The 19,180-nt window shown below is 36.4% G+C and overlaps 1 pseudogene; it reads left to right on the forward strand.

Moving 5' to 3' along the window:
- Positions 1-10,245: 10,245 nt before the first annotated feature.
- On the forward strand, positions 10,246-11,277 carry LOC113242107 (40S ribosomal protein S3a-like; annotated as a pseudogene).
- The last annotated feature ends 7,903 nt before the right edge of the window (positions 11,278-19,180 follow it).

Here is a 19,180-nt window from a genome sequence, read left to right on the forward strand (position 1 = left end):
GTAATGACTTATTTTTCTTTATCTCAAAATAAAGCAATGACTTTTTGTCCTTTGTAATTTTCATTCTAAATTTTACACAGTTATATACCAATATCATGTAATTGCTATGTCTCTCTTTTTAAGACTTTTCCAGGTATAATTTTCTTCTTCTGTCATTTATTAGGTTTCTGGATCATTCTTTTAAAGTTTTTACTTAAATTTCACTTAGTTAACATACAGTGTAGTATTAGTTTCAGGTGTAGAATATAGGTATTTAACACTTCCATAAGACACCCAGTGCTCATCACAAGTGCACTTCTTTTTTTAAAGTTCTTATTTAAATTCCAGTTAGTTTACATACAGTGTAATATTAGTGCCAGGTATACAATTTATTGATTCAACATTCCATACAACACTCTGTGCTCATCACAATTGTACTCCTTAATCCTCATCATCTATTTAAACCATTCCCCCATGTACCTCCCCTTTGGTAACCATCACTTTGTTCTCTATAGTTAAGAGTCTGTTTCTTGGTATGTTTCTCTCTCTCTTTTTTTTCCATCTGCTCATTTGTTTTGTTTCTTAAATTCTACATATGAGTGAAATTATATAGTATTTGTCTTTCTTTGATAGACTTTGCTTAGCATAATACTCCTCTAGCTCCATCCCTGTCAAGGCATTTGGCAAGATTTCATTCTCTTTTATAGTTGAGTAATGCTCCATTACCTCTGTGTGTGTGTGTGTGTGTGTGTGTGTGTGTGTGTGTATGCCACATTTTATTTATCCATTCATCTGTCGATGGACACTTGTGTGGTTTCTTTAATTTGGCTATTGTAGGTAATGCTGCTATAAACATCCAGGTACACATACCCTTTTGAATTAGTAGTTTGTATTCTTTTGATAAATACCTAGCAGTGTGATTGCTGGATTCTAAGGTACTTCCATTTTTAACTTTTTGAGGAATGTCCTCCATATTGTTTTCCAGAGCAGTTGCACTAGTTTTCATTCCCACCAATGCCTGTTGTTTCTTGTGTTGTTGATTTTATCCATTCTTAAGTGAGGTATGAGGCGATATCTAATTGTACTTTTCATTTGTATTTCCCTGGTGATGAGTGATATTTAATATCTTTTCATGTATTAGTTAGCCATCTGCATCTCTTCTTTGGAACAATGTCTATTCATGTCTTCTGCCCATTGTAATTGGATTATTTATTTAAAAAACAGTTAAAAATGGTCTTGAATGAGGATGTCTGGGTGTTTCAGTCAGTTAAGCATTTGACACTTGATTTGGGCTTAGGTCATGATCTCAGGGTTGTGAGATTGAGCTCTGTGTCAGTCTCCATGCTCAGCAGGGAGTCTGCTTGAGATTCTCTCTCTCCCTCTCCCTCTGCCCTTCTTCTCTCTCTCAAATAAACAAATAAATCTTCTAAAAAATGGTCCTGAACCTAAAGGTTCCTTCTTTAAAATAAACAAACTTCTTACAAACCTGATTTTAAAAGGAATAGACAAATTATTTACGATATTAAAAATTGTAAAGAATTAAACTAAAAGGGTAAACCTAAAGGTATCAGACTTTTTAATAGAAACTTTAAAATTTAGAAGCCAATGGTGTACCTCTTAAAGTTACTGAGGAAATATTATTTTATTTCTAGAACTTATATCATGCAAAATTATAAAACTTCTTTAAAAGTATGTTGGAAGTTTTATCCTTTACTTAAGAATTTAAAAATAATTGGCTTCTTACAAATCTACTGAATTATATGCTCAAGGAACATTGAGGGAGCAAACCAAAACTGGGTGATAAACTATTTTGTTATGAATGACTACACTATCTGGAGATTTTAGTAATTCTTCTTATTGCCTGAGTGACCAAGAAAAATTAGTTCTCTGAATCTTTGATTCCTTAATTGTAAATTGGGGATCATAATACATAATTTACATAATTTATAGGGCTACCGTGAGGATTAAATGAGGTAATGCAGTAAAGTGCTTATCTCAGATGCTGGGTAGAATTTTTTTTCTTACCTCACTACTTTAGAATCCTTCAACTTTAGTTTTAAGAGAATCTGACTTTCTATAAATATTGCAATGAAATATCCTTGGGAGATAGATATATATATATATATATATATATATATATATATATAGAGAGAGAGAGAGAGAGAGAGAGAGATAAATAGGTAGATATTGATATAGATATAGATATCCTCATATCTATATCTATATAAATATATCAGTATTTTCCTATAATTTGACATATTATACTTGCACGTAGTGCTTATAAACAAATGTTAATTGCAGTTCCTGTCCTCAAAGATTTTACAATCTAGTTTAAGTACAAGATTAATACATATATGAATAAAACCTTGAGCATACTGTAAATTTTGCATCAATAACTATAACTAAATAAAATTACCGACACAGAGTAATCTCTAGGTAGAATATATACATTGTTTGCCTTCTACCTGTAAAAATTTTATTTAGTATAAATATAATATAAAGATTTCTTAAACAGTCTAGAGATGTTTAGCAAATATAATTCTCAACACATTTTTAGAGCAAGAGTAAGGATATTATATATAATTTTGTCTATCTCTCTGCTTTCATTGGCAGTATTTTATAATAAGAATATTTTTTTATTTTTGCTACAAAATGATGCTGAACCAAAGGTATGTATATCATACATTTTTCCCTCATTATTTCTAATATTTTTTTCCTATAGTTGTAAAATGTCAAGCCTGGAATTAACTTCAGAGACTGAATTAATTAACTATTTTTTAAGAGTTTTTTTTAATTTATTATTTTTTTTATTTATTTGACAGAGGTAGAGACAGCCAGCGAAAGAGGGAACACAAGCAGGGGGAGTGGGAGAGGAAGAAGCAGGCTTCCAGCGGGATCACAGAACGCCGGGATCACACCCTGAGCTGAAGGCAGATGCTTAACCTTAATGACTGAGCCACCCAGGGGCCCCTGAATTAATTAACTCTTAAGTTGCAATAAGGAAATGGAGAATGATAGGATGTCTGGGTGACTCAATCAGTTAAGTGTCTGCCTTCAGCTCAGGTCATGATCCCAGGGTCCTGGGATTGAGTCCTGCATTGGGGTCCTTGCTCAGTGGGGAATCTGCATCTCCCTGTCCTTCTGCCTGTCATTCCCCCTGCTTGTGCTCTCTTTCTCTGACAAATAAATAAATATACCCTTTTTAAAAAAGAACTATAAGAAATAGAGAAAGAAAAAAGATTATAATCCCCTAAGAGGTGTTTTCAAATGTTGCATGCTATCCACTGCAAAAGATGTGACACCACCCCTCTCCCCAACACATGCAAACATCCTGGTGATAATGACTGGCACAAGGTGTGTATTGAAAGGAAAACAGTAGAGAAAGTATTAAAAATTACCAATCCCCCATGCACAAATGGTCAAGTTGTATAAATCCCAAGTTAATGGTTATTTTCCTAGCCCACTGACCTGGTCACTAGCTCTAATATTTTATCTGCACTATAAATATACATAAATGGAATCTTCTCTAGTTTCAAATGCATATATGTGATCTCCTGAAATTCAAAACAGTCTGATTTCTTTCTTCCTTATGGATTTATCATATTCTATATTTATTATAATTATTTGTAAATTTCATTGACTCACCTACTGGGCTATATTATATTTTAATCCCATTCTCCTGGCCTAGCATCATATACTGAACCTTGAAAAAGATCAATAAATATGTAATGTTAAGGGAAAGAACTAAGATGGCAGTTAAGTTGGAGGACCCTAGGCTTGCCATGGGGGGGGGGGCTCCCTGGTCATGGAAAGAGGTGACAGAGAGAGGACCACACAGGGGATTGCACAAGGAAAACACTTCTCCAAAGCCATTGACTGGGGAAATGAGAAGCATTGATTTTCATGAGCTTTTACAACCACAGAGCTCAAATATTGGATTTTTAGAGGTCCATGGCATGGCAAATGTGGAATCCAGTGAGTGCTGCTGTGGACCTGTGGAGAAGGAGGGCAGATAGCCCAGGGGCAGACAGTGAGATCTGAGGATCCCCTGGAATGCACTGGGAGACATGATTCCTGCTCCTTGAAGCTCATCTGAGAGAGGTGTCATTGCCTTTGACATTGTCACTGACAATGCCATATTGCCACTGACAAACAAGCCAGTGGGCACCATTTACATCTCTCCCATCCCTCAGCATAAACTAACCTCAGTAAATAGCACAACTCCAACAGTGGTGGCTCAAACTGCTTAAAACAAGACCCACCTCCCTGTGCTCTGAAGGTGCTGCTTTTCTCAGGCAAGTATGCCTGAAATCAGCACAGCAAGTCCCTCCCCAAGGAGACTAGCACAAATCGCCCACACACACCACATCTACTGACCACAGAGTTCTGCAAACCTTCAGCTCTAGTGGAAATAGGATCATGTCTCTCTTAACAATCAGACCAGAGCACATCTAGTTAAAACTTGCCACACTTTGGCCAAGGTCCAAATCCTCCCCACTGCAGGCAAGGAAAAACTGTGCATAGGACTGACCTGAGGAAAAGAGCAGCCAAAACACAGTAGCAGAGTGGACACAACACACACCAGAGACACTTCCTAAAGTGCCAGGCTTTGGCCGGTATTTGTCCTCTTCTTTATAAAGCCAGTATTCTCAGAAGAAGAAAACATAGTAGGATTCCCTAACACAAAGAAGAAGGAAGAGAAATAGACAAACTTCCAAGATAGAGGAATTCATCCCCTAAAAAAGAAAAAAAAAGATCACAGCCAAGGATCTGATTAAAACAGATATAAGTAATATGCTTGATCCAGAATTTAAAGCAACAATAATAAGGATACTAGCTGGGCTTGAGAAAAACATTGAAGACACCAGGGAGTCCCTTACTACAGAGATAAAAGACCTAAGATCTAGTCAGGTGGAAATAAAAAATGCTATAACAAAGATGCACAACTGACTGGATGTAATGACCACAAAGGTGGAAGAAGCAGAGAAGTGAATCAATGACATAGAAAATAAAATTATGGTAAAAAAAAATGAAGCTGAAAAGAGAGAGAAAGACAAATACTGGATCATGAACATCGTCATAGGGAATTCATTGATTCCATAAAGCATAATAAAATTTATTTCATAGAAGTCCCAGAAGAAGAAGAGTTTTCCCTTTTCCAGAAGGTTTATGTGAGCAAATTACAGTTGAAAACTCCCCTAATCTGGGGAAAGAAACAGACACCAAATCCAGAAGGCAGAGAGAACTCACATCAAAATCAACAAAAGCAGGCCAACACCAAGACATATTGTAATTAAATTTGCAAAATATAGACACAAGGAAAAAAATCTAAGAGCAGCAACAAAAAAAAAAAAAGAAAAAAAAAGAAATGCATAACTTACAAGGGAAGATAAATAAAGTCAGCAGATCTCTCTTCCAGCAGACCAGAAGATGCCGGCCCTGCAAGAATTATTAAAGGGGACTCTTTGAGTGGGAAAGAAAGACCAAAAGCAAAAAATACTAGAAAAGAACAAAGAAAATCTCCAGAAACAATGATTTAGCAGGTAATATAATGACACTAAATTCATATCTATCAATAATCAAACTGAATGTTAATGAACTAAATGCTCCAATCAAAAGACACAGGGCATCAGGATGGATTAAAAAAACAAAACAGCATGGACAGTGCTGGGGGAGATAATGCTAAGTGAAATAAGTCAAGCAGAGAAAGACAATTATCATATGGTTTCTCTCATCTGTGGAACATAAGAACTAAGAAGATCGGTAGGAGAAGAAAGGGATAAAGAAAGGGGGGGTAATCAGAAGGGGGAATGAAGCATAAGAGACTATGGACTCTGGGAAACAAACTGAGCGCTTCAGAGGGGAGGGCGGTGGGGGAATGGGATAGACCGGTGATGGGTAGTAAGGAGGGCACGTATTGCATGGTGCACTGGGTGTTATACGCAACTAATGAATCATCGAAGTTTACATCAGAAACCGGGGATGTACTGTATGGTGACTAACATAATATAATAAAAACAAAGACATAAAAAAAAGACATAAAAAAAACAAAAGATAAAAACCAAAACAAAACACAAGACTGATATATATGCTGCCCATGAGACACTAATTTTAAACCTAAAGACACTAGCAGATTGAAAGTGAGGGAATGGGGAAAATTTCTCCTGCTAATGGATGTCAAAAGAAAGCTGAAGCAGCCATACTTATGTCAGTCAAACTAGGTTTTAAACCAAACACTGTAACAGGAGATGAAGAAGGGCACTCTATCATAATAGAGGTGTCTATCAACAAGAAGATCTAACAATTTTAAATATTTATGCCTCCAACCTGGGAGCACCCAAATATATAAAACAATTAATAACAAACATAGAGAAACTCATAGATAATACAATAATAGTAGGGGCCTTTAACACCCCACTTTAAATAATGGACAGGTCATCTAAGCAGAAAATCAATAAGGAAATAATAGCTTTGAATGACACACAAGACCAGATAGACTTAACAGATATATTCAGAATATTTCATCCTAAAACAACAGAATACACATTCTTTTTGAGTGTACGTGGAACACTCTCTAGAATAGATCACATACCGGGTCACAAATCAACCTTCAAGTACAAAGATTGAGATCATATAATGCATATTTTCCAACCAGAGTGCTATGAAAGTTGAAGTCAACCACAAGAAAAAAAATTGGAAAGGACATAAATACATTGAGGTTAAGGAACATCCTACTAAGAAATGAATAGGTAAACCAGGAAATTAAAAAAGAAATAAAACATATATTGAAACAAATGATAATGAAAATTCAACAGGCCAAAACCTTTGGGATGCAGCAAAAGCAATCATAAGATGGAAGTGTGTAGCAATACAGCCTCACCTCAGGAAGCAACTTGAATAGACTGATAACCAGCAAAGAAATAGAATCAGCAATCAAAAATCTCCCAACAAACAAAAGCCCAGGGCCAGATGCCTTTTTGGGAGAATTCTAAACATTTAAAAAAGAGTTAAAACATATTTTCTCTAATTGTTCCAAAAAAGTGGGAATGGAAGGAAAACTTCCAAACTCATTCTATGAGGCCAGCATTACCTTGATTCCAAAACCAGAAAAATGTCCTACTAAAAAAGTAAGTACAGGCCAATATCCTGGATGAGCAAGGATGCAAAAATTCTCAACTAGATACTAGCATGTCGAATCCAACAGTACATTAAAAGAATTGTTCACCGTGCACAAGTGGGATTTATTCCTGGGCTGCAAGTGTGATTCAATATTTGTAAATCATTCAACATGATGCACCACATTAACAAAAGAAAGGATAAGAACCATGTGTTCCTTTCACAATAGATGCAGAAAAAGACATGTGACTAAGTACAACACCTACTCTTGATAAAAACCCTCAATAACGTAGGGATAGAGGGATCATATCTCAAAATCATAAAGTCCATTTATGAAAAACCCACAGCTAATATAATCTTCATCAGTGAAAAACATAGCTTTTTCCTCTACGGTCAGGAACAAGACAGGGATGTGCACTCTCACCATTGTTATTTAACATAGTATTGAAAGTCTTAGCTTCAGCAATCAGAAAACAAAAAAGAAAATAAAGGCATTCAATTTGGCAAGGAAGAAGTCAAACTTTCACTATTTTCAGATGACATGACTCTAGGTAGAAAACCCAAAAGACTCCACCAAAAAGTTGCTAGAACTTATACACAAATTCCAGGCAACAGTGGAGCCCATTCTACAGCCTCACTTAGGCAGGGAACCAGGTCAGCCATTGTATCAAACTGTTTTCAGCCAGCAGCACCCTCCTCTACCTCAGAGCTCAGTCAGGGGTCTTGCCCCAAAATGAACTCTTATAGGAAGCCTCACCTGCTGAAGGATGCTAGCAGCATACATATGCAGAAGCAAAAACTGAACTGACAGGTGAAGATCTGTCTCTGCCAAAGTGAGCCTATAAAGTCTGAAAGAGGATACACTTCACTCAGATGCATAGATACCAAGGTAAGGAATCAAAAAATCATGAAAAATCTAGTAAACATGACACCAGCAAAGGAAACTAAAAAAGCTCCAATAACTGACCATAAAGAAAGGAAAATGTGTCAACTATCAGACAAAGAATTCACAATAATTCTTTTAAAGTTTAGTGAACTAGAAGAACACAAAGACAAGGAAAACTAAATGAAATTAAAGAAACAGTGCAGCAACAAAGTGTGAAGTTCAACAAAGACATTGAAATTATCCAAAAAGAAAATTCTTGAGCTGAAAATACAGTAATTGAACTGAAGAATTCAATAGCTTAAAAGCAGACTTGATTATGCAAAAGAATGAATCAGTGATCTGGAAGATGGGGCATTTGAAATTATCCAGAGAGAGGAAAAATACTTTGTAGCTATAGTAATCAAAACAGTATGGTACTGGCATAAAAACAGATACACAGATCAATAGAACAAAACCAAGACTTCAGAAAGAAAACCACACATATTTGTTGACTAATTCTAAAGATTATTTATTTATTTATTTATTTATTTATTTATTATTTATTTGACAGAGAGAGAGAGCATGCACAAACATGGGTAGTGGCAGGCAGAGAGAGAGGGAGAAGCAGCCTCCTGTGGAGCAGGGAGCCTGATGTGGGGCTCAATCCCGGGACCCTGGGATCATGACCTGAGCTGAAGGCAGACATTTAAAGGACTGAGCCACCCAGGCACCCTGTCGACTAATTCTAAATATTGTTAATTAATATTTGACAAAGGAGCCAAAATACTAAACAGAGAAAACACAATCTCTTCAATAATGATGTTGGGAAAAATTGGATATTCATGTGTAAAAGATTGAAACTAGACCAGTATCTTACACCACCAGCAAAAATTAACTTGAAATGGATTAAAGACTTAAATGTAAATCATCAATAAAACCATAGAACTTCTAAAATAAAACATAGGAAAATTCTTCTTGACATGGGTTTTAGCATTGTTGTTTTTTTCTTTGATATGACACTTAAAGCACAACCAAAAATAATAATAATAATAACAGGTGGGACTACATTAAAATAAAATACTTCTGAATAGCAAAAGTAACAATAAAATGAAAAGACAACCTACAGAATTAGAAAAATATTTGCAAACCATATACCTAGTAAGGGATTAATAACCAAAATACATAAAATAGTTACTAACAAACATAAAGGAACTAATTGATATAATACAATGATAGTATGGGACTTTAACACCCCACTCATGTCAATGGACAGATCATCTAAACAGAAAATCAACAAAGAAACAGTGGCTTTGTATAACACACTGGATCAGATGGATTTGACAGATGTGTTCAGAACATTCCATCTTAAAAGAGCAGAATACACATTCTTTTCAAGTGCACATAGACTATTCTCCAGAACATCACATATTAGGTCACAAAACAGCCCTCACTAAATACAATGAATGAATGAATGAATGAATGAATGAATGAAGTCATACCATGCATCTTATCTGACCACAACACAATGAAACTAGCAGTCAACCACAAGAAATAATCTATAAAGACCAAAAATACATGGAGGTTAAATAACATGCTACTAAACAATGAATGGGTCAACCAGGAAATAAAATAATAAATAAAAAAGTACATGGAAACAACTGAAAATAAAATAATTAAGAATAGAGCAAACATAAATGATTTTGAAATTAAACATACAATAGAATAAATCATTGAAACCAGGAGCTGATTCTTTGAAAAAATAAATAAAATTGATAAACCTCTAGTCAGACTTATCAAGAAAAAAGAGAAATGACTCAAATAAAATCACAAATGAGAGAGAATAACAACCAACAGCAAATAAATATAATTATAGGAGAATATTATGAAAAATTATGTGCCAACACATTAGACAACCTAGAAGAAATTGATAAATTCCTAGAAACATATAAACTACCAAAACTGAAACAGGAAGAATTAGAAATTTTAAACAAACTAAAACTAATTACCAGCAAAGAAATTGAATCAGTAAACAAAAAACTCCCAACAAACCAAAGACTAGGACCAGATGGCTTCACAGATGAATTCTACCAAACATTTAAGAAGAGTTTATACCTACTCTTCTTAAACTATTCCAAAATACAGAAGAGGAAGGAAAACTTCAAAATTCATTTTATGAGACCAGCATTATCTTCATACCAAAAAACAGATAAAGAACACAGAGAGAGAGAGAGAGAGAGAGAGAGAGAGAGAGAGAATTACAGGCTTTTGGCTCCCTGAGCAGTACCATGGTGGTCAGCAAAAACAAGCACCTTATGAAAGGCAGCAAAAAGGGAGGCAAGAAGAAAGTGGTTGATCCATTTTCTGAGGAAGATTTGTGTTATGTGAAAGCACCAGCTATGTTCAATATAAAAAATATTGGGACAAAAAAAAACCACGCTAGTCATGAGAACTCAAGGAACCAAAATAACACCTGGTGTCCTCAAGGGAATTGTTTTTGAAGTGAGCCTTGCTGATCTGCAGAATGATGAAGTTGCATTTAGAAAATTCAAGCTAATTACTGAGGATGTCCAGAGAAAAAACTGCCTAACTAACTTCCATGGCATGAATTTTACCTGTGACAAAGTGTGCTTCATGGTCAAAAAATGGCAGACCATGATTGAAGCTCATCTTGATGTCAAGACTAACAATGGTTATTTGTTTTGTCTATTTTATGTTGGTTTTATTGAAAAACATAACAATCAGATTTGGAAGACCTCCTATGCTCATCACCCACAAGTCTGCCAGATTTGGAAAAAGATGATGGAAATCATGACCTGAGCAGTGCAGACAAATGAATTGAAAGACATGGTCAATAAATTCATAGCAGGCAGCATCAGAAAGACACAGAAAGTGTTGTCACTCTATTCATCCACTCCATGATGTCTTTGTCAGAAAAATAAAAATGTGGGGTGCCTGGATGGCTCAGTTGGTTGAGCCTCTGACTCTTGATTTTGGCTCAGGTCATAATCTCAAGGTTGTGAGATCAAGTCCCGCATTGGGCTCCATGTCCATCTGAGAATCTGCTTCACTCTCTCTTTCCCTCTCTTTCTGCCCCTCCACCCTGCTCATACACTTTCTCTCTCTCTCTCTCTCAATAAAGAAAAAAAATTAAAGAAAGGAAAGTAAAAATGCTGAGGAAGCTGAGGTTTAAATTGGAAAAGCTCATGGAGCTTCTTGGTTGGTGAAGGTTGTAGTTCTGGAAAAGCTCCTGGGGATAAGACCAGTGCTAAAGTTGAAGGAGCTGCTAGAATGAACCAACAATCCAAGAATCTGTTTAAAGTTCAGACACTTAATGGTAACAAATAAAAAATCTTATTTGTAATGTTTAAAAAAGAGAGAGAAAGAGAATAACAGATGAATGGAAAAATCCTCAACAAAATACTAGCAAACCAAATTCAACAATACATTAGAAAATTCATTCACTGCAATCAAGTGTGATTTATTCCTGGTTCGAAAGGGTGGTTCAATATTTGCAAATCAATCAACATGATATATCATATCAATGAAAGAAGGGATAAGAACAAGGTAATCATTTCAGTAGATGCAAGAAAAACATGTGACAGAGTGCAACATCCATCCATGATAAAAACCCTAAACAAAGTAAGTTTAGAGGGAACATACCTAAACATAATAAAAGCCATATATGAAAAACCCACAACCAACATCATCCTTAATGGGGAAAAACTGAGAGTTTTCCCCTAAGGTCAGGAACAAGATGAGGATGCCCACTCTCACCACTTTTATTCAACATAGTACTGGAAATCCTAGCTGCAGAAAGCAGACAAAGTGTATCTATATCTATATCTATCTATATAAAATCCAAATTGGCAAAGGAAGAAATAAAACATTGGTTATATGCAGATGACATGATACCACATATAGAAAACTTGAACAACACACACACACAAAAGAACTGATAAATTCAGTTAAATAACAGGATACACAATCAATGTACAGAAATCTGTTGCATTTCTATACACTAACAAGAAAGTAGCTGAAAAAGAAATTAAGAAAACAGTCTCACTACCAAGACTGAAACAGGAAGAAATAGATTACTTAAACAGACCAAATAATTATTGAAGAGATTGAAGCAGTGATCACAACCTCCCCAAAAACAAGAGTCCAGTGCCTGATGGACTCCCCGGGGAATTCTACCAAACATTCAAAGAAGAAATAATACCTGTTCTCCTGAAGCTGTTTCAAAAAAATAGAAACAGAAGGAAAATTACCAAACTCATTCTATGACGCCAGTATTACCTTGATCCCCAAACCAGGCAAGGACCCCATCAAAAAGGAGAATTACAGATGGATTTCCCTGATGAATATGGACACCAAAATTCTCAACAAGATCCTAGCTAATAGGATTCAGCAGTACATTAAAAGGATTATCCATCAAGACCAAGTGGGATTCATCCATGGGTTGCAAGGGTGATTCAACATTTGCAAAGCAATCAGTATGATAGTTCATATCAACAAGAAAAGAGTCAAGAACCATATTGACTCTCAATTGATGCAGAAAAAGCATTTGACAAAATACAGCATCCTTTCCTGATTAAAACCCTTCAGAGTGTAGGGACAGAGGGTACATCCCCCAATTTCATAAAAACCATCTGTGAAAAGCCTACAGTGAATATCATTCTCAATGGGGAAAAGCTGAAAGCCTATCCTTTAAGATAAGGAACACAGCAAGGATGCCCACTCTCGCCATTATTATTCAACATAGTACTAGAAGTCCTTGCAACAGCAATCAGACAACAAAAAGGGATAAAAGGTATCCAAATTGGCAAGGAAGATGTCAAACTGTCTCTCTTCACAGATGACATGATACTCTATATAGAAAACCCAAAAGACTCCACCCCCAAACTACTAGAACTTATAGAGCAATTCAGTAATGTGGCGGGATACAAAATCAATGCTCAGAAATCAGTTGCATTTCTATACACAAACAATGAGACTTAAGAAAGAGAAATTAGGGAATCCATCCCACTTACAATAGCACCAAAAATCATACGTTATCTCGGAATTAACTTAACCAGAGACATAAAGGATCTATATTCTAGAAACTACAAATTACTCTTGAAAGACATTGAAGAAGACACAAAAAGATGGAAAAAGATTCCATGTTCTTGGATTGGAAGAATTAACATAGTTAAAATGTCCATGCTACCCAGAGCAATCTACACTTTCAATGCTATATCGATCAAAATACCAATGACATTTTTCAAAGAACTGGAACAAACAGCTCTTAAATTTGTGTGGAACCAGAAAACGCCCCATATCGCCGAGGAATTGTTAAAAAGGAAAAACAAAGCTGGGGGCATCACATTGCCGGATGTCAAGCTGTACTCCAAAGCTGTGATCACAAAGACAGCATGGTACTGACACAAAAACAGACACATAGACCAATGGAACAGAACAGAGAACCCAGAAATGGACCCTCGGCTCTTTGGGCAACTAATCTTTGACAAAGTGGGAAAAAACATCCAGTGGAAAAAAGACAGTCTCTTCAGTAAATGGTGCTGGGAAAATTGGACAGCTACATGCAAAAGAATGAAACTTGACCACTCTCTCACACCATACACAAAGATAAACTCCAAATGGATGAAAGACCTTGATGTGAGACAGGAATCCATCAAAATCCTAGAGGAGAACATTGGCGGCAACCTCTTTGACATTGGCCACAGCAAGTTTTTTCATGACACACCTCCAAAGGCAAGAGAAACAAAAGAAAACATGAACTTGTGGGACTTCATCAAGATAAAAATCTTCTGCACAGCCAAGGAAACAGTCAAAAAAACTAAGAGGCAGCCCACGGAATGGGAAAAGATATTTGCAAATGACACTACAGAGAAAAGATTAGCATCCAAGATCTACAAAGAACTTCTCAAACTCAATACACAAGAAAGAAATAAACAAATCAAAAAATGGGCAGAAGATATGAACAGACACTTTTCTAATGAAGACATGCAAATGGCTAACAGACACATGAAAAAAGTGTTCAAAATCATTAGCCATCAGGGAAATTCAAATCAAAACCACATTGAGATACCACCTTATGCCAGTTAGAATGGCAAAAATGTACAAGGCAGGAAACAACAAATGTTGGAGAGGTTGTGGAGAAAGGGGATCCCTCTTACACTGTTGGTGGGAATGCAAGTTGGCACAGCCACGTTAGAAAACAGTGTGGTGGTCCCTTAAAAAGTTAAAGATTGTGCTACCCTTTGATCCAGCAATGGCACTACTGGGTATTTACCCCGCAGATACAGATGTAGTGAAGAGAAGGGCCATAAGCACCACAATGTTCATAGCAGCATTGTCCATAATAGCTAAATTGTGGAAGAAGCCGAGATGTCCTTCAACAGATGACTGGATTAAGAAGATGTGGTCCATATATACAATGGAATATTAGTCATCAGAAAGAACGATTTCACAACGTTTGCAGCAACATGGATGGGACTGGAGGAGATAATGGTAAGTGAAATAAGTTAAGCAGAGAAAGACACTTATCATATGGATTCACTCATTTATGGAACATAAGAAGTAGGAAGATCGGTAGGAGAAGAAAGGGAAGAAGAAAAGTGGGTAAACGGAAGGGGGAATGAACCATGAGAGACTATGGACTCTGGGAAACAAACTGAGGCCTTCAGAGTGGAGGAGGTTGGGGGAATAGGATAGGCTGGTGATGGGTATTAAGGAGGGTACATATTTGCATCGTGCCCTGGTAGTTATACACACGTAATGAATCGTAGAACTTTACATCAAAAACCTTGGGCATTGCTGTATAGTGACTAACATATTATAATAAAAAAATTATTATAAAAAATGTAAACAGTCTCACTTACAATTTCACCCCAAATAGTAAGATACCTAGGAATAAACTTAACCAAAGAGGTGAAAGATCTATACTGTGAAAACTATAAAACACTGATGAAAGAAATTAAAGATGACCCCCCTAAAATCTAAATAAATTCTGTGCTCATGGATTGGAAGAACAAATATTGTTAGAATATCTATGCTACCAAAACAATCTACAAATTTAATGCAATCCTTATGAAATTACCAACAATATTTTTTTTCACAGAACTATAAAAATAATTCTGAAATTTATATGTAACCACAAAAGACCGTAACAGCTAAGGCAATCTTGAAAAAGAAAAGCAAAGCTGAAGGCATCACATTTCCAGACTTGAAGCTACGTTACATAGCTGTAGTGATCAAAACAGTATGGTACTGGCACAAAAATGGACACACAGATCGATGGAACAGAATAGAAAACCCAGGAATGAACCAACTACATTGTCAATTAATCTTCCACAAAGCAGGTAATAATATCTAGTGGAGAAAGTCTCTTCAACAAATGGTGTTAGGAGAAGTGGACAATAACATACAAAAGAATTAAACTGGACAATTTTCTTACACCATATAAAAATTAATTAAAAATCGATTAAAGACCTAAATTTGATACCTGAAACCATAACAATCCTAGAAGAGAACACAGGCAGTAACTTCTTTAACATGGGCCATAGCAACTTTTTTCTAAATAGGTCCCATGGGGCAAGAGAAACAAATGCAAACATAAATTATTGGGACTTCAAAATAAAAAGCCTCTGCACATTATTTACAAATAATCCAACTAAAAATTGGGCAGAAGACATGAACAGACATTTTTCCAAAGAAGACATACAGATGGCCAATAGGCACATGAAAAGTTGTTCATCACTTACCGTCAGGGAAATGCAAATAAATCAAAGCTACAATGAGATATCTCTTCACACCTGTCAGAATGGCTAAAATCAATACATGAAGCAACAAGCGTTGGCCAGGATGTGGAGAAAATGGAACCCTCCTGCACTGTTTGTGGGAATGCAAACTGGTGCAGCCAGTGTAGAAAACAGTATGGAGGTTTCTCAAAAAAAATTAAAAAAAGAACTACCCCATGATTCAGCAATTACACTACTGGGCATTTACCCAAAGAATACAAAACACTAATTCAAAAGATACATGAACCCCTATGTTTATAGCAGCATTTACAATAGCCAGATTATGGAACCAATGTCCATTAACTGATGAATGGATAAAGAAGTTTGGTATATATAAACACCAGAATATTACTCAGCCATAAAAGAGAATGAAATTTTGCCACTTGCAAAGACATGGATTGAGCCAGGGTGTATTATGCTAAGTAAAACAAGTCAGAGAAAGACAAATACCATATGATTTCATTCATCTGTGGAGTTTAAGAAACAAAACAGATGAACACAAGGAGACAGAGAGAGAAACAAGAAACAGATCCTTAAGTATAGAGAACAAAATGATAGTTACCAGAGGGGAGGTAGATGAGGGGTGGATTAAACAGGAGATGAGTATTAAGGAAAGCACTTGTTCTGATTAGCACCAGGTGATGTATGTAATTGTTGCATCACTATATAGTATACCTGAAACAAATATAACACTGTATGTTAACTAATGGGAATTTAAATAAAAACTTAAAAAAAAAACAGGGACATTCAGAATATGATTGCACAAACTAGCTATCCAGCTTGTACCATACAATATCTGAGAGAAAATATTTGGAACTGAGACAAATATATTCATGCCATATCACTCACTACTTAGCATGCAACAAATGTCCACTGGTGACTGAGTTATCTCTATTGAATGATATATAAACTCCACTTACATATCAAAGCTTGAGGAGCTGGGTATCCAGGGCCTTTTCTCCTGCTCTCTGAGTATCAAGCCAGATTTAGAGGAATAAGGGCAACTAATGCAGTTCTGAATAAGAAAGCCTACTTCCTTCCTTTATGGCACGGATTTTCAACATATTTCCCTGGATGAGGGAGGAGTCTTAGATAAAAGATATTATTGTGGGGCATTTGGGTAAGTTAGGAGACTTCGAAGACACATGAAACCATCCGGGCTCACAATATTTCTCAGTGTGGCTGGGTTTTAAGATTGGGAATGTGGTTCTTGAAATCTAGTCAAAAGGCTCCAAACATCATTGCAACATCAGGTACAACATTCCATAAGCTTGATGGTCTCTAAGTTTTTCTTTTTCTTCAGTTTTTTATTTTTTATTTTAAGTCTAGTTAGTTAACATACAGTGCAATATTGGTTTCAGGAGCAGAATTCAGTGATTCATCACTTTCATACAACACCCAGTGCTCAACATCACAAGTGCCCTCCTTAATACACATTAACCATCTAGTCCATCCCCCACTCACATCCCTCCATCCACACTCAGTTTGTTCTCTATCTTTGAGTCTCATGGTTTGTTTCCTTCTCTCCTTTTTTTTCTTTTTCCCTTTCCCATATGTTCATCTGTATTGTTTCTTAAATTCCACATATGAGTGAAATCATATGGTATTTGTCTTTCATTGACTGACTTACTTCACTTAACATCATACACCCTAGTTCCATCTGCATCATTGCAAATGGCAAGATTTTATTTTTATTTTTTGATGGATGAGTAATACATACATATATATATATATATATATATATATATATATATATATATATATATATATATATAGTATTTTCTTTATCCATTCATCAGTCAATGGGCATTTGGGCTCTTTCCATAATTTGGTCATTGTTGATAATGAACATTAGGGAACAGGTGCCCTTTTGAATCTGTAGTTTTGTATCCCTTGGGTAAATACCTAGTAGTGCAATTCCTGGATCATAGGGTAGTTCTATGATTGATTTATTCCTCTGATTCATCTAATCTCAGGTTATGGCATCCATCGGGTCTGCATCTCAGTTATGGCATTTTTAATATTGGTCTGACTAGATTTTAGTTCTTTTATCTCTGCAGTAAGAATTCTCTAGTGTTTTCTATGCTTTTATCAAGCCCAGCTAGTATCCTTATAATTGTTGTTTTAAATTATCATTCAGACATCTTACTTATATCTGTATTGATTAAATTCCTGTTAGTTCTACTGCCTGTTCTTCTTTTTGTGGTGAATTCCTCTGTCTTGTCATTTTGTCCAGAAAAACAAAACAAAACAACAACAATGAGTAAAGCACCAGATCCTGGGTGTGTTTTGGTCTACTTGTGAAAAGAAGCTAGATCCAAAGATATAAATAAAATAGAATAAAATAAAAATAAAAACAATATATATAAAAGAGATATATAAAAGTAAAAATTGAAACAATGATAATAAAAATTTAAAAAGAATTAAATAAGAATAGAAAATTAATAATAATTTTTTTTTAAAATAAAAGAAAGCTAGATGCTATTTCCCCTAGAACCGAAGCTTTGCAGCACTCTATGATCAGTGGACTTGGTGTGTGGGAGGTGTTTGTGCTGGTCTCCTGGGGGAGGGGCCTGTTGCACTGATTCTCTGGTAGACTTGACCTAGTAGAGATGTGCCTGCAGGGCACAGGGGAGCAAGGCTTGGTGTATGGGGCTCTGGACTTCACTAGGTGGTGCTGTTTTGCTCCCTGAAGACTTTCAGGGCTGATGGGTGGGGTGAAAACAGAGGTGCCCCAGTCTTTAGCCCCAGAGGTGAGTTCGCACCTGCCACTCTTCAGGAAGTCCTCACCAGAGCAAACAATCACCCTTCTTGTGTCCTCTGGTTTCTGTCAGATCCCTGCCTTTGCCCTGCCCCTGTCTGAGCTGTTTTATCTCCGTCATGAGACTGGGTTCCCAAACTCCAAATTTAAGGGACTTCCGAGGTGCAGACCTATGCTGATCCTCTGGGGGAGGGTCTTGCCATGTTTTGGCATTTGCTGGTTTGTGTCAGGAAAGCAGTTGCATGACCACACAGTGTTTCTGAGTTTATGTAAAGGTGGAGAAGAAAGCCAGCACCTAGGTTTGCTGCCCTCAGCCAGAGTTCCCACTCCTATGCCTGGGAACAGTGCAGCATGTTGGTTGAGCCATCCATTCTTTCTGTGATCTGGGAGGTCCTCAGACGACACTGTCCACTTCCGCATCTCCACCCCCTTCCCCACCTGAGCCCCTTTAAGCCAGGCACCACCCTGGTGGTGGAAGACTTCTAAAACCTCATCTTTTGCACTCTGCTGTTTATAATACCTTTCAATAGTCTCCATAAACAGGGGTCCCTCCCCTCCACAGCACCCACAGTTCCTATCTCCCCAAAATCAACTCTCCACACCTCCTACCTTTCAGAATGTGGTCACTTTTCTAGTTGTAGACTTGCAGTTTTGTTCTCT

Source organism: Ursus arctos, chromosome X (assembly GCF_023065955.2).
Source record: "Ursus arctos isolate Adak ecotype North America chromosome X, UrsArc2.0, whole genome shotgun sequence".
Lineage (NCBI taxonomy): Eukaryota > Metazoa > Chordata > Mammalia > Carnivora > Ursidae > Ursus > Ursus arctos.